At 34.4% G+C, this 11,626-nt stretch overlaps 1 long non-coding RNA gene across 2 annotated transcripts in view; it reads left to right on the forward strand.

The window, feature by feature from the left end:
- LOC129035487 (uncharacterized) overlaps positions 1-10,353 on the forward strand; it is a 116,489-nt gene extending 106,136 nt beyond the window's left edge. The window contains exons 3-5 of one of the 2 annotated variants that reach the window (XR_010125984.1): positions 84-185; positions 3,167-3,209; positions 8,752-10,353. This is a non-coding gene — a long non-coding RNA (uncharacterized LOC129035487). The remainder of the gene's footprint in view (positions 1-83; positions 186-3,166; positions 3,210-8,751) is intronic. The other variant, XR_008502202.1, reaches the window with a different exon arrangement.
- The last annotated feature ends 1,273 nt before the right edge of the window (positions 10,354-11,626 follow it).

Genomic DNA, 11,626 nt, shown 5'->3' on the forward strand with positions numbered 1-11,626 from the left:
CTATAGATGCAGGGAAGGGGGAAGGATTGGGATCAGCAATTCAATCCACCCTACATGCCCTTGTTTCTTCTCTTTTAATTCAGATGTAAAATTTACCATAATCAGAATTGGTACGATAAAGAAGATTCTGCATGTTTATGCCTCAGGGAGTCATGACAAGGCCTTGGTGGAATAACCAATGCAGGGTAGGTGGCTTTTATCAAGTGTTTTTCGTAACTTAACTTCTGAGCAAATGTAAGCATTCTTATTATTGCTTATTATTGTCTCTTCTTTAAATCAGAGGATTTATGCAAAATCTATGTCCTTAAAACTGTGTAAGCCACTGTCAATTAAGTGTTTATTTTTTGCAGCACATAAATTATTTAGTACAGGATTTTTCTCTTCATTTTTATTTTCCTGCTTTCTTCTAGTTAGAGGAAATCACAGACAAACCTGCTCACATTCTCAATAGGAACAGGCTCTGATAAATGTTTACAGAATCCTACTAAACATCAAACCAAAACAAGGTAGAAGACAATGAATTATAGGAAAATATTCATTTAAATACATTCAACAAGCATATCTTGAGTATATGCCAGGCATTATTATACTTACTTGGATTACAGTGAACAAACCACACAAAGAACTTGCCTAAACTTACATATCAGTGGGGGAGAAAGACAACAAACACATTATCCAGGCTCATCACTAAATCATGTAGAGATTTTATCAGGGCCTTAATCAAATGTTAATTTGAACAAAGTATCCAAAAGCAGAAGAGAAATGTTCTCAGATTTCAGAAATTTTCATTCATTAAGCGTGAAGGAGAACCCAAGAAAATTTATTTTAACCCAAGAAAATGTATTCAATCTTGGGGAGTGATCAACTAATAGAAGTCATTTGGGATCTCATTAAGGAAACTTAGAACACAAAATCTAAGGACTATGAAATACCCTCAATAGTCATCACATGTCACGCATTGCAAGTTAGGAACCTTGATTTTGGTGAACTATTATCTCAGATTAGGAAAAATAGAAATGTTGATGTAACAAGTGACATCTATGTGCATCAAATTCAATTGCTGATAATGTTTTGATGAATTAAATATCATTAGAAGTCATATAACTGGGGCATTATTATAAGTCGTCTTATGAATATGGAACAACCAACACTTGAAGAATTTTGAGGATGGAGAAAAATGTTTGTTCCCACATATAACGAAATTTAAAATCTAGATTGAGCCAGTATCAGTTCAATTCACATTTTTCAATGTATATGGAAGGTGAAAAAACATGTCACCAAGTAAGAATGCCCTAGAGCTCCTAAATGGCTCCTCTGTTGTCTTGGTTCCTGTTGAAATGAAAGAATGATGCTTACTTCTGTCTTAGAGGAAGCCACACTATTTCGGTGTTGGCTGCCATCACCTTTTGCCTCCCTTCCTTTAGGTTCCTGCTTATGACATCTCCACAGCCCTGTGGCTCCTCCTCCCTCGACTCCTGGTTAGACCTCACATCATCTAAGATGGCTTTCTTGATACCCCAAGTCTGGCTTGGTTGCCAATCCAGTGTCTTCCATTAGGAACATATAAGTCAATATTGTAACACTGAGTACCCTATATTTTAAGTATCTGTTGACTTGATAACTTTCTTCACTAGTCTTTGTTGGTGGGAACCATGTCTTTTTACTTGGCACAGTATTAAAAATGGTATATAAATGCTTTCAATAAGTAACTAAGAAAAACTGACATATTGTCTCATTCTTATTCTAAAATAATTAATTTTAATCAACTGATTTTGGAATATTTATATCATACTAGGATATCATAAAGCACAGTTTTCTCTAGGATTGGCCTTGGAAAAAAAGGGATTTGAAAAACATGAAAAAGAAAGGGAAATGAGGTGTAATGAGTTGGCATATTCTCATTCCTTATGAATAAGTCAAGATTATAAAGTAGATTTGACTGAATATTGTCCTATCATTCCTCATGTACTAGCTTACTTTGTTCAGAAATCATTTTTTATGGAAGGCCATAGTCCCCTTCTTTATCATGTATGTAACACGTATGTCTGCTATGGTTTGAATAGTTGTCCTCTCCAAAGCTTACGTAGAAATTTTATCCCCAATGTGGCAGTATTGAGAGATAGGACCTTTAAGAGGCAGGGCCTTCATGAATGGATTCATCCATTCATGGATTAATGGATTAATGGGTTAATGGATTAATGTGTTATCATGAGAGTGGAATTGGTTAATAAGAAGAGGAAGAGAAGCCTAAGCTAGCACTCCCAGCCTCCTTGCTATGTGATGGCCTGAGCTGACTAAGGACGCTGCAGACAGTCCCCCACAAGGAAGAAGGCTCTCACCAGATGTGCCCCTCAACCTGGAACTTCTCACCCTCCATAACTATAAGAAATGAATTTATTTTCTTTAAAAATTACCTACTATCAGGTATTCTGTTAATAAGCAACATAAAATGAACTAAGACAACATCTATTTATCTTCTTAAACACAGACATACAAAATAAGGTGATGTTCCTTTCTGTCTCATGTTATCATTAACATACAAATACCTTCAGTTGTTTTCAATGATTTTTGCAGGAGAATTTTGTATCCTTTTTGTTTAATAGTAATGGAAAAGGGTTTTGTGCCTTTTTATAGCATTGTGCTCTAGTCAGTAGGTTTCTGATCCTATTGTACTTTCTTTTAAAGGCTTTACTTAAAGATTTTTCTTTGGTGGGTAAACTTAAGAGTGTGCCATCTGGACCCAAGGAAGACTAAAAAATTAAATTATTTCACACTTACTGACCCCCAACTACTCCAGAAAACTAGGAATAATTGCTATAAATGATGCATGAAGAATATAAATGTATATACAATCCAGGCTATAACATTTTAATTGCTTAAGTTACTATACTATAAATTAAACAACATAAGTGTATCACAACAAATTTAAATGACTTTTTTATATCAAATATTTCCCATTTATTAATATCAGCCAAGATCTGGGATTTTTTTTCAGACAAGATCTACTATAGTTCTATGTTGTTACTTATTTTTCCCCACCGTTGCAGCAGTGCCTTGTTCCAACTACCCTCTCAACCTTTTACAGAAAGCATTAAAATCAGTCTTCTTATCCCACAAAAGTAATTCATTTTGTTTTTTTGTCTCAAAACCATCAACTGTCAACCAGAGGGGCCAAGAACTACTTTATGAAGAGGAAGATGAGGATACTGGTAAGTGGACCAAGGTGTCACAAGACTACATTTTACCTGATGGCCAGTCATGGGCAGGCAGGCATTATGGTATTTTTGGAGCTACTCAGGTATTTTGGAGCTACTTAGCTAATATCATTAAAAGATATTTCTTCACTGATGCTGATAAAGATATCATCTTACTGCAGTATGGTTTTATTTTTTTTCTTTTCCTCTCCTACATTAGCTTTACATCTGCTTACAATACATACAACTTACATGCATATATGTATGCGTGTACTATATGCCCTTATATAATCACTAATAAAAAGGTGATATAGCTTTTAAATTTTTCAAAAGATCACCAAAACAGTTCATTAACAAAAGTACTTCTTAAAGGGACACACAAATATGGAATGAGTGAGCGCAAGAAAGAAAACACTGTGGGAATGGATTGGAATTGGAGCTATTGATATGAAATCATTACTATTACAATTTGTATGTGTGAGATTTCTCAAGTATGTGTGTTTGTGTACATAGGTATATATGCGTGGTTTTATATATTTATAAGTGTTTTATATTTGCAAATACATTTATATTCATGAATACAGTTCCTAGTTCTGGCTGCTGTTAAGAAGTGAACACAGCCCAGTATCAATGAGCACACCTTGTGCCCAGAGCTTGGTCTTTGATACCATTTTTGACTAATATGATCCAGGGTTTTTTGCTGGGGCTGGGGCAGGGCATGCATAAGATAAGCCTAGTGTATTCTATTACTCCACAGAATATAAAGTGATTTAAAATATACGTATCACAGGAACACAAAGTGAACATTTAATTTGCTACTATTAACCAAATCTGGGATGATATGAACACCAAAATCATTAAGAATAATGACACATTTTAAATCACTGAAGATATAGGTACTTACATATCCATGCCTGTAAAAAATGAATGAATAAATGGATAGATGATAGATAGATAGATAGATAGATAGATAGATAGATAGATAGATAGATAGTTGATAAAGAGGGACATCTTTTGCCAATAGCAGAATGCTAAGGGGTGAATGGTAAATGTGGAAGACAGGATGATTGATTAATCATCACTTCACAATAATTATAATATGATTGGATCAGAGGACCATTATCAATGGATAATAAATCTAGATGAAAATGTTAATAACATTTTCACCGACATACTGTAGCTCAGAGACTGCTTCTAGTTGCAGTTGAGGCAGGGAAGAAAAGCAACGTAATTATACAGTGGAAAAAACAGGCAACACCTTGATCAGATAATCAACAGCACCTATACAACACTTGCAGAGGCCATCCTGAATGAATAATCAAAATATAAGCATGAGAAGGCATTGGAAAACATGGAATGATGAATATTTTATTCAAAAACAAAAGGCTGGGGAGACTGTATTCTTTAAAATGTCAATGTCATAAAAGATAAAGAAAGGTTATGTAAATGTTCCAGATTAAAGGGAGCTAAGGAGAAATAACAACTAAATATAATATCTAACTCTACTGATCCTGGACTGAATCTCATAGTGGAAGAAGGAAACCAATGAAAATGACATTATTACATCAACTAACAAAACTGGAATATAAACAGATTAGTTAAAGGTATTAATATATCAATATAAATTTGTAACATTGATTACTCTACCGTGGTTATGTAAGAGAATATTCCTATTCTCATACACACAAAAGTAATTGGTGGTAAAGGCCATAATTAATATTAGTTCCATTTAAGTAGTTTGGAAAAGTTTGTATCATATATTGATAGAGATAGAGAAAATGCAAATGATAAGGCAATGGAGGTAAAATGTAAACAACAGGTGAATCACTTTAAAGAGTATACAGGTGCTCTTAGTGCGGTTTTATTTTCGCAACATTTTGTGAGTTTGAAATTATTTCCAAAAAAATGATAAAATGCATTTCCTTGAACAAGAAAAAACTATTCATACTCTTTATTTATTCAAAAGATTACCTGATTCAAAATGCTATTTGTTGTATCACTAGAGAAAAGTTTATAAAGTTAGTTGGAATCCATTGATAAGTATTTAAATATGTTGACATAATAGTGTAATTTAGAAGCATAGATACATTTTCTATACTTTGGGATAAATCACATCTACATTTTAATCTCAATTCAGATACTTTCTAGATTATTATTTTGGCAAAGTTATCTAAACTCTTTGAATTTAAGATTAAATGTCTGTAAAATGGGAATATGCCCTTCAAAAATATATTGGGAACATAAAAATGAAATAATATGTATGAAAAATATTGAATTGCTTCTAGCACCTTGTAGTCCATGCTCCGTCAGTCTTTTCACTTATTTTTTCCTAAAAAAGTGATATTTTCAGTTTGACGTCAAACTGATGCATTTTAACTAAATAATACCCAAATCAATAAACTCAAATTGAAAGAAGAAAGTTGCTATTTTCATAAAAAAGAAGTTATATGCTTTGAAAAGTGTAAGAGGGACTCCCAAAAATAGTTATGTCAAATTAAATCTGGATAAGACAACAAAAGAAGAGAAAGTAAAAATTTTCTTTAAAGTTCTGAAGAATTCTACACTCTGATTACTTTTTTTTTTTTGAGACAGAGTCTCACTCTGTTGCCCAGGCTGGAGTGCAGTGGTACGATCTTGGCTTACTGAAATGTGCGCCTCCAGGGTTCAAGCGATTCTCCTGCCTCCACCTCCCGTGGCGCGTGCCACGACGCCCGGCTAAATTTTTTTCTGTATTTGTAATGGACACAGGGTTTTACCGTGTTAGCCAGGATGGTCTCGATCTCCTGACCTTATGATCTACCTGCCTTGGCCTCTCAAAGTGCTGGGATTACAGGCGTCTGATTGCTTTACAAGGGTCCTTGGTTCTTGCTTCACTTAAAAAATAGAAACAGAAAATTAGAGTGACGCAAGGTGAGTGTGGTATATGCAAGAAAAGTAATAGCAAATTGGTAAATTAAAGAAAAGCGCTTGGTTCTAAATCAAAAGGGAGGCAAATTAATTCACAGATGCACATTTGGAATTACAGAAATTATAAAACACGTTCGTATATTTTTAATGATTTCCACTTTAATTGGTTTTATGAATTAATCAATGACTGTCTGGCCTGATCTTGCCTGATAAGATCACCTAAAAAAATTCACTGCTGGCAGATTTGAAGTGAGGCAGGTAGTTTTACATACAAGTGGAAGAGCAAAAACTGGCAATAATTATTGGGGGGAAAGTGACCTTTAAAAATGTTAGTATGTATTGGACACTTATAGGCATCTATCCTAAATAAATTTTTTAATTTAGGGAAAGGCCTTTATGTAAAAATGTTTAAGTATATTACTTATAACTAATTCCTGAAATTAAATGATGGTGGCTGTAATATAGACACATACATATACACACATACTAGGATATATATCTATATGATAAAATGTTATACAGTTATCAAAATAAACTGAATATTTAAGAGGACAAAAATTCCTTAAAATATTGCTAAAATCACAGGGTATGTTACAAATCTGTATATAGAAAATGATTCTAAGAAGCGTAAGTGACCAAATTGTTGAATGAGGGATGATTTTTAACTCTGCTTCATACATATTTTGTCTTTTCCAAATTTATAGGTATAATGTTTCTGAGCCGGAAAAAAGTAAAAGATTTTAAATTATTTTATTATAAAATAGTCTGAAAAACCAGATCTATAGCTTTAGTAAATGGATAACCGGATATTTTTCTAAGTTTTAAAATTTTCCTCAATTTGGAAGAATTTGACCTTAAAAAGTTTAACAAGGTGGCATACTTTTTGAAAAAAAGTAAAGACGGGGTTTCACCATGTTGGCCAGGCTGGTCTCGAACTCCTAATCTCAGGGCCTTGTCTCTATAGGCATAGTTAAAAATGTTGTAGAACAGAAAGAATGTATTCCCTACATTTTTATGAGGAGCAAATATTAAAGATTAAGGGACAAAAATGGGAGTAAGACATAGTCTATGATGAACATACCTTTAATATAAATTCATAATGAATATATAAGTTATCTCTTTTGTAAAATTTCTCTTTTAGATTTTATTGAATTACCTCTATATTCTTTCAGTTACAACAGATTATGATTCTAAGACATTATCTTCAAATCTGCTCTCAAATTTACCTTTGCACAAATAATCTCTCCTAATTCATTGCTCTGCAAGGAAAGAAGGAAAGGTCAATATTTTGATACCTTATAGATGCTCTCAGTTGCAACATCTTTTCCCCTGTGGTCCACAGTCCACTTTCAGATTTCTAGATGAGAGCTTTCATAGGCTTTTACTTTCATGACAAGTGGAAGTATTATTATTATCATTTTTTTTGTTGAAGCTTTGAGAAACTACTTTTTGGGTTTTAATTCTTGTAATTTTATTCTCACTGTTTTATTTTGTTTTGTTTTCCTTTAGACACTAGAGCTTATTTCCCTCCTTGTTTAAATTGCTTTGCATTCTGGTCATTAATTGGCCAGTGTTGGGGGCTCACCATGTGTTTCACATAAAGTTGCCATCTTTCTCTGGTGTTATATGACAGCCTCCTTGAAAGCTGAAGACAAGGTGCATACACTTTGTCTAAAAAAAAAAGACATGATTTGAACTAACGTAAATTTAGAGTAGCCAAGGTTACAGCATAGTAGGGAACTCTTTAATACCTGAATGGAGGAGCAGTCATAAAGGACAACTTGCAAGGGTGAAATATATTAACGTCTCTAACAGGATGTCAGAGCCTGCTGTGCATACATCTGGGAATCTTCAGAAGCATGGGAGGAAAAAGATCAGGAAATCAGAGGCTGGTTAAATATTGCATTGCTCTCAATAGGCGAATCAGATTAAAAATAAATCTTGAAGTCTTGAATGAAGTAAATAGAATCACACTCTATAAAGCAAAAAGTGATTCTGTAGCTGCAAGAAGCTTCCTGTAGCTGTATAAGTTTTATGTGAGGTCCCTAAATCTTCCTCTTTATAGAAATGTTTATGTCTAGACTTTTTCCAGATCTTTTTTGTAAAAAAAAAAAAAAAAGCAATGAACCTCAAAAGATAGGATTCATAGACAGGATTAGAAAAAAAGGTGAAATTTTGGCTGGGTGCGGTGGCTCACACCTGTACTCCCAGCACTTTGGGAGGCCAAAGTGGGTGAATCACCTGACGTCAGTAACCTTGGCTACTGTAAATGTACGTTAGTTCAAATAAAAAATAAACGTCTTTTTTTCAGTCAATGGCCAACACGGTGAAATCCTGTCTCTACTAAAAATACAAAAATTAGATGGGTGTGGTGGTGCACTCCTGTAACTCCCCTACTGAGGAGACTGAGGCAGGAGAATCACTGAAACCTGGGAAGTGGAGGTTGCAGGGAGATGAGATTGCATCACTGCACTCCAGCCAGGGCAACAGAGTGAGACTCTGTCTCAAAAAAAACAAAACAAAACAAAACAAAACAAAAGGCAGGGGAGAGATTTTAAAATAAAATAAAATTGTGTGTGTGTGTGTAAATTAGTAAATTAAATGCTTTTATCTCCTTTCTTCTTTTCTATATTTTAAAAACTCTTCCAAGACAGAGTAAAATCATGGAGAAAATGGAAGAACTGAACGCAGACATGAGAAGTTAAATCACAGAAGAAAAGTTAAGCAGGAACTTGAGAGAGGGATGAACTGTGACACATTGTAAGAAGGAAGACCAGGACTCACCAGGAAAATAATAAATTGTCCTTGATCGTACAAAAGAATGTGTTAATGAAATTTTCCTAATAAATGTAAGAGAATGTCAGCATAAATATTGATTTTAAAAACAACTTGAATTGTCTGACTTGTTTAAGAAGTTTTATTTCCAAATAAGCAAAAGAAAATAATTTCAAGAATTTGAATATTATATAATGCATTTGGGGAAATATATTTAGAGGTGTTCAAATAATTGTTGTTGATAGTTAAAGTCATGTAACCCTGAATTAACATATTCTACATATTATATAAACTGTACCAAGGGTAATTTTGCTTCAGGACAAGTCAAAGGCAATGATAGTCTTATGTATATATTTTGATATCTCCATAGATAGTTGGAAAGAATATTTATCTTAACATGAATTTGGAAGTTTTGACCAGTATGAGTCTTGACACTTTATTTTATTTTATCTTATTTTATTATTTTTTTGAGACAGAATCTCACTCTGTTGCCAGGCTGGAGTGCAGTGGCTGTGATCTTGGCTCACTGCAACCTTCATCTCCTGGGTTCAAGCAATTCTCCTGCCTCAGCCTCCCAAGTAGCTGGGATTACAGGTGCATGCTACCACACCCAGCTAATTTTTGTATTTTTAGTAAAGACGGGGTTTCACCATGTTGGCCAGGCTGGTCTCAAACTCCTAATCTCAGGTTATCCTCCTGCCTCGGCCTCCCAAAATGCTGGGATTACAGGTGTGAGCCACTGCACCCAGCCAACACTTTAATTCTTGAACAGATATTTTGGGGAGGACCAAAATCATGGAAAATTTTAGTACCAGAAAATTTATGGAACTTACTCTATATTTTATCCAAGGGGGAAAAAAAAAGAAAAACTGGAAAAAGATTTATCAAATGGGAGATAAAATGTAAATGTTCTGATTACGTCATACAAAACATCTGTTTATTCGGCATTAAAAATAACACTCAAGTAAATTTCAAAACAAATTACTTATACTATATATCACAAATATAATGCAGTGACACTGGGAATTAATAATAAATAAACAAACAGAAATGTTGAAATTAACAAATACTCTCCGATTGAGTTCAGAAGAATGCTAAGGCCAAGAAGTAAATGCTGGAGGCTGGCACGGCCCTTGAAACATTTGAAGGGAGCCTCACATTCTGGCTACCACTCTGGAAAGTGTTCCTGTGACAGAGTCTGCACCAAGTGGAGAAAATGCAGCAAGAAGAGTGACTTTCAATCCATTGACGTAATAAAGGCCATTTCCAGGTGAAAAGTGTGAAAAGTGGGGACACTGTTGTGACTGTCTTTGGCTCTCACATGAAACATTTTAAATTATCCCCTTTGGCAAAGAGAAGTTGTTAACTACAAATGTGGCTGTCTCCGTCTTCCTCGTAAGAAATCCCCCAAGAAACCATTAAATAGTCAAGATAACTTATGCTAAATTTAAACTTTTTCAATAAAACTTCATCTTGGCCTGAGGGATTTGGACTGTTGGTCAGATTCTGTTTCAGCATTCAATATGGGGAAAGCATACACTCTCACTGTGAGCACAAGAAAATAGAAAAATCATCAGATAGGTAAAAGGATACATTATTTTTAAAGGATAATTTTCTTTTGGGACATTAGAGTAATGCCTAAGGATAAAAATTTTTTTTGAAAATAATTTAATTTTTTCTCAAATTAAGAAACCAATGATGTCTGAAAGTATTACGTAATATGGAAAAAATCTAAGACTTAGGAAATACTAAGACTATACGAAGATAAAAAAAGATTGATGAATACAATCTGCAGTGGAGTCAATCAATAACAAATTGGATACTGCAAGAAATTAAGATTAACAAATTAGAAAATGGGAAATGGTTCTCATGGAAAGAAAAATGGCACTCGGAATAATTCAAGGAGAGTGTATTTTCTAAAGGGCTATTTACAAATGTGTGAAGATAGGGGAAGCCCAAGAGATAGAGCATCAATCCGGGAAGCAGAAGCAGCCACACTCCTGCTAAACCTGAAGGGACAAGTGAAGGGACTGAGCATTTGAATCTGAAGGGAGGAAATTGCACACTGAGGCCTGGGGCTCATTGAGAGAGGGAGCTGGGTCATATGCACCCTGCTCTCATTCTGCTCCCTACCTCAGATCTCCTGAAGCCAGAGAGTGAGAAGCCCATGGATATGCTTCATAATCTTCAGCCTCCCCAGGTAAAGTGAGGATGGAGAGAGATAAAGTAACAATGGTTCCATGTAGACCTGAGGGGGCACATGGAAAATATCCAGCCCACAGATAAAGAATTCTTTGAGAACAGATATTGTATGAAATACAGATGAAAAATGGACACAATCAAATTTAAAAAGTGGTAAGAACTCAAGGATAGAAAAGTAATAGACAGAACAGACGGTAGGGGCAAGAAAAATAACAGAAATCTTTCCTAGATCAAGAAAGCTGATTTTGTTGCTCCAAAAGGTACACTGAATGTGTATCCAGACCCACTAAAAAGTAAAACACAATAAAGAACATAAGAATAGGGGATTAGCTTTTTTAGAAGAACTGATATTAGCAAATAAACCCATACATGAATTAGTAAGTGCTTTTCTGCATGGTAGAGAATACTCTCCTGTCCCCACTAAAAATGTTCCTGTGCTTTTCTCTAGAGCCTGTGAGTATAGTCCCTTACATGGTAAAACAGACTTTGCAGATGTGATGAAGACTTTTGAGATGGAATTGTCTAGGTGATCCAAATATAATCATAAG

This window comes from Pongo pygmaeus, chromosome 3, assembly GCF_028885625.2.
Source record: "Pongo pygmaeus isolate AG05252 chromosome 3, NHGRI_mPonPyg2-v2.0_pri, whole genome shotgun sequence".
Lineage (NCBI taxonomy): Eukaryota > Metazoa > Chordata > Mammalia > Primates > Hominidae > Pongo > Pongo pygmaeus.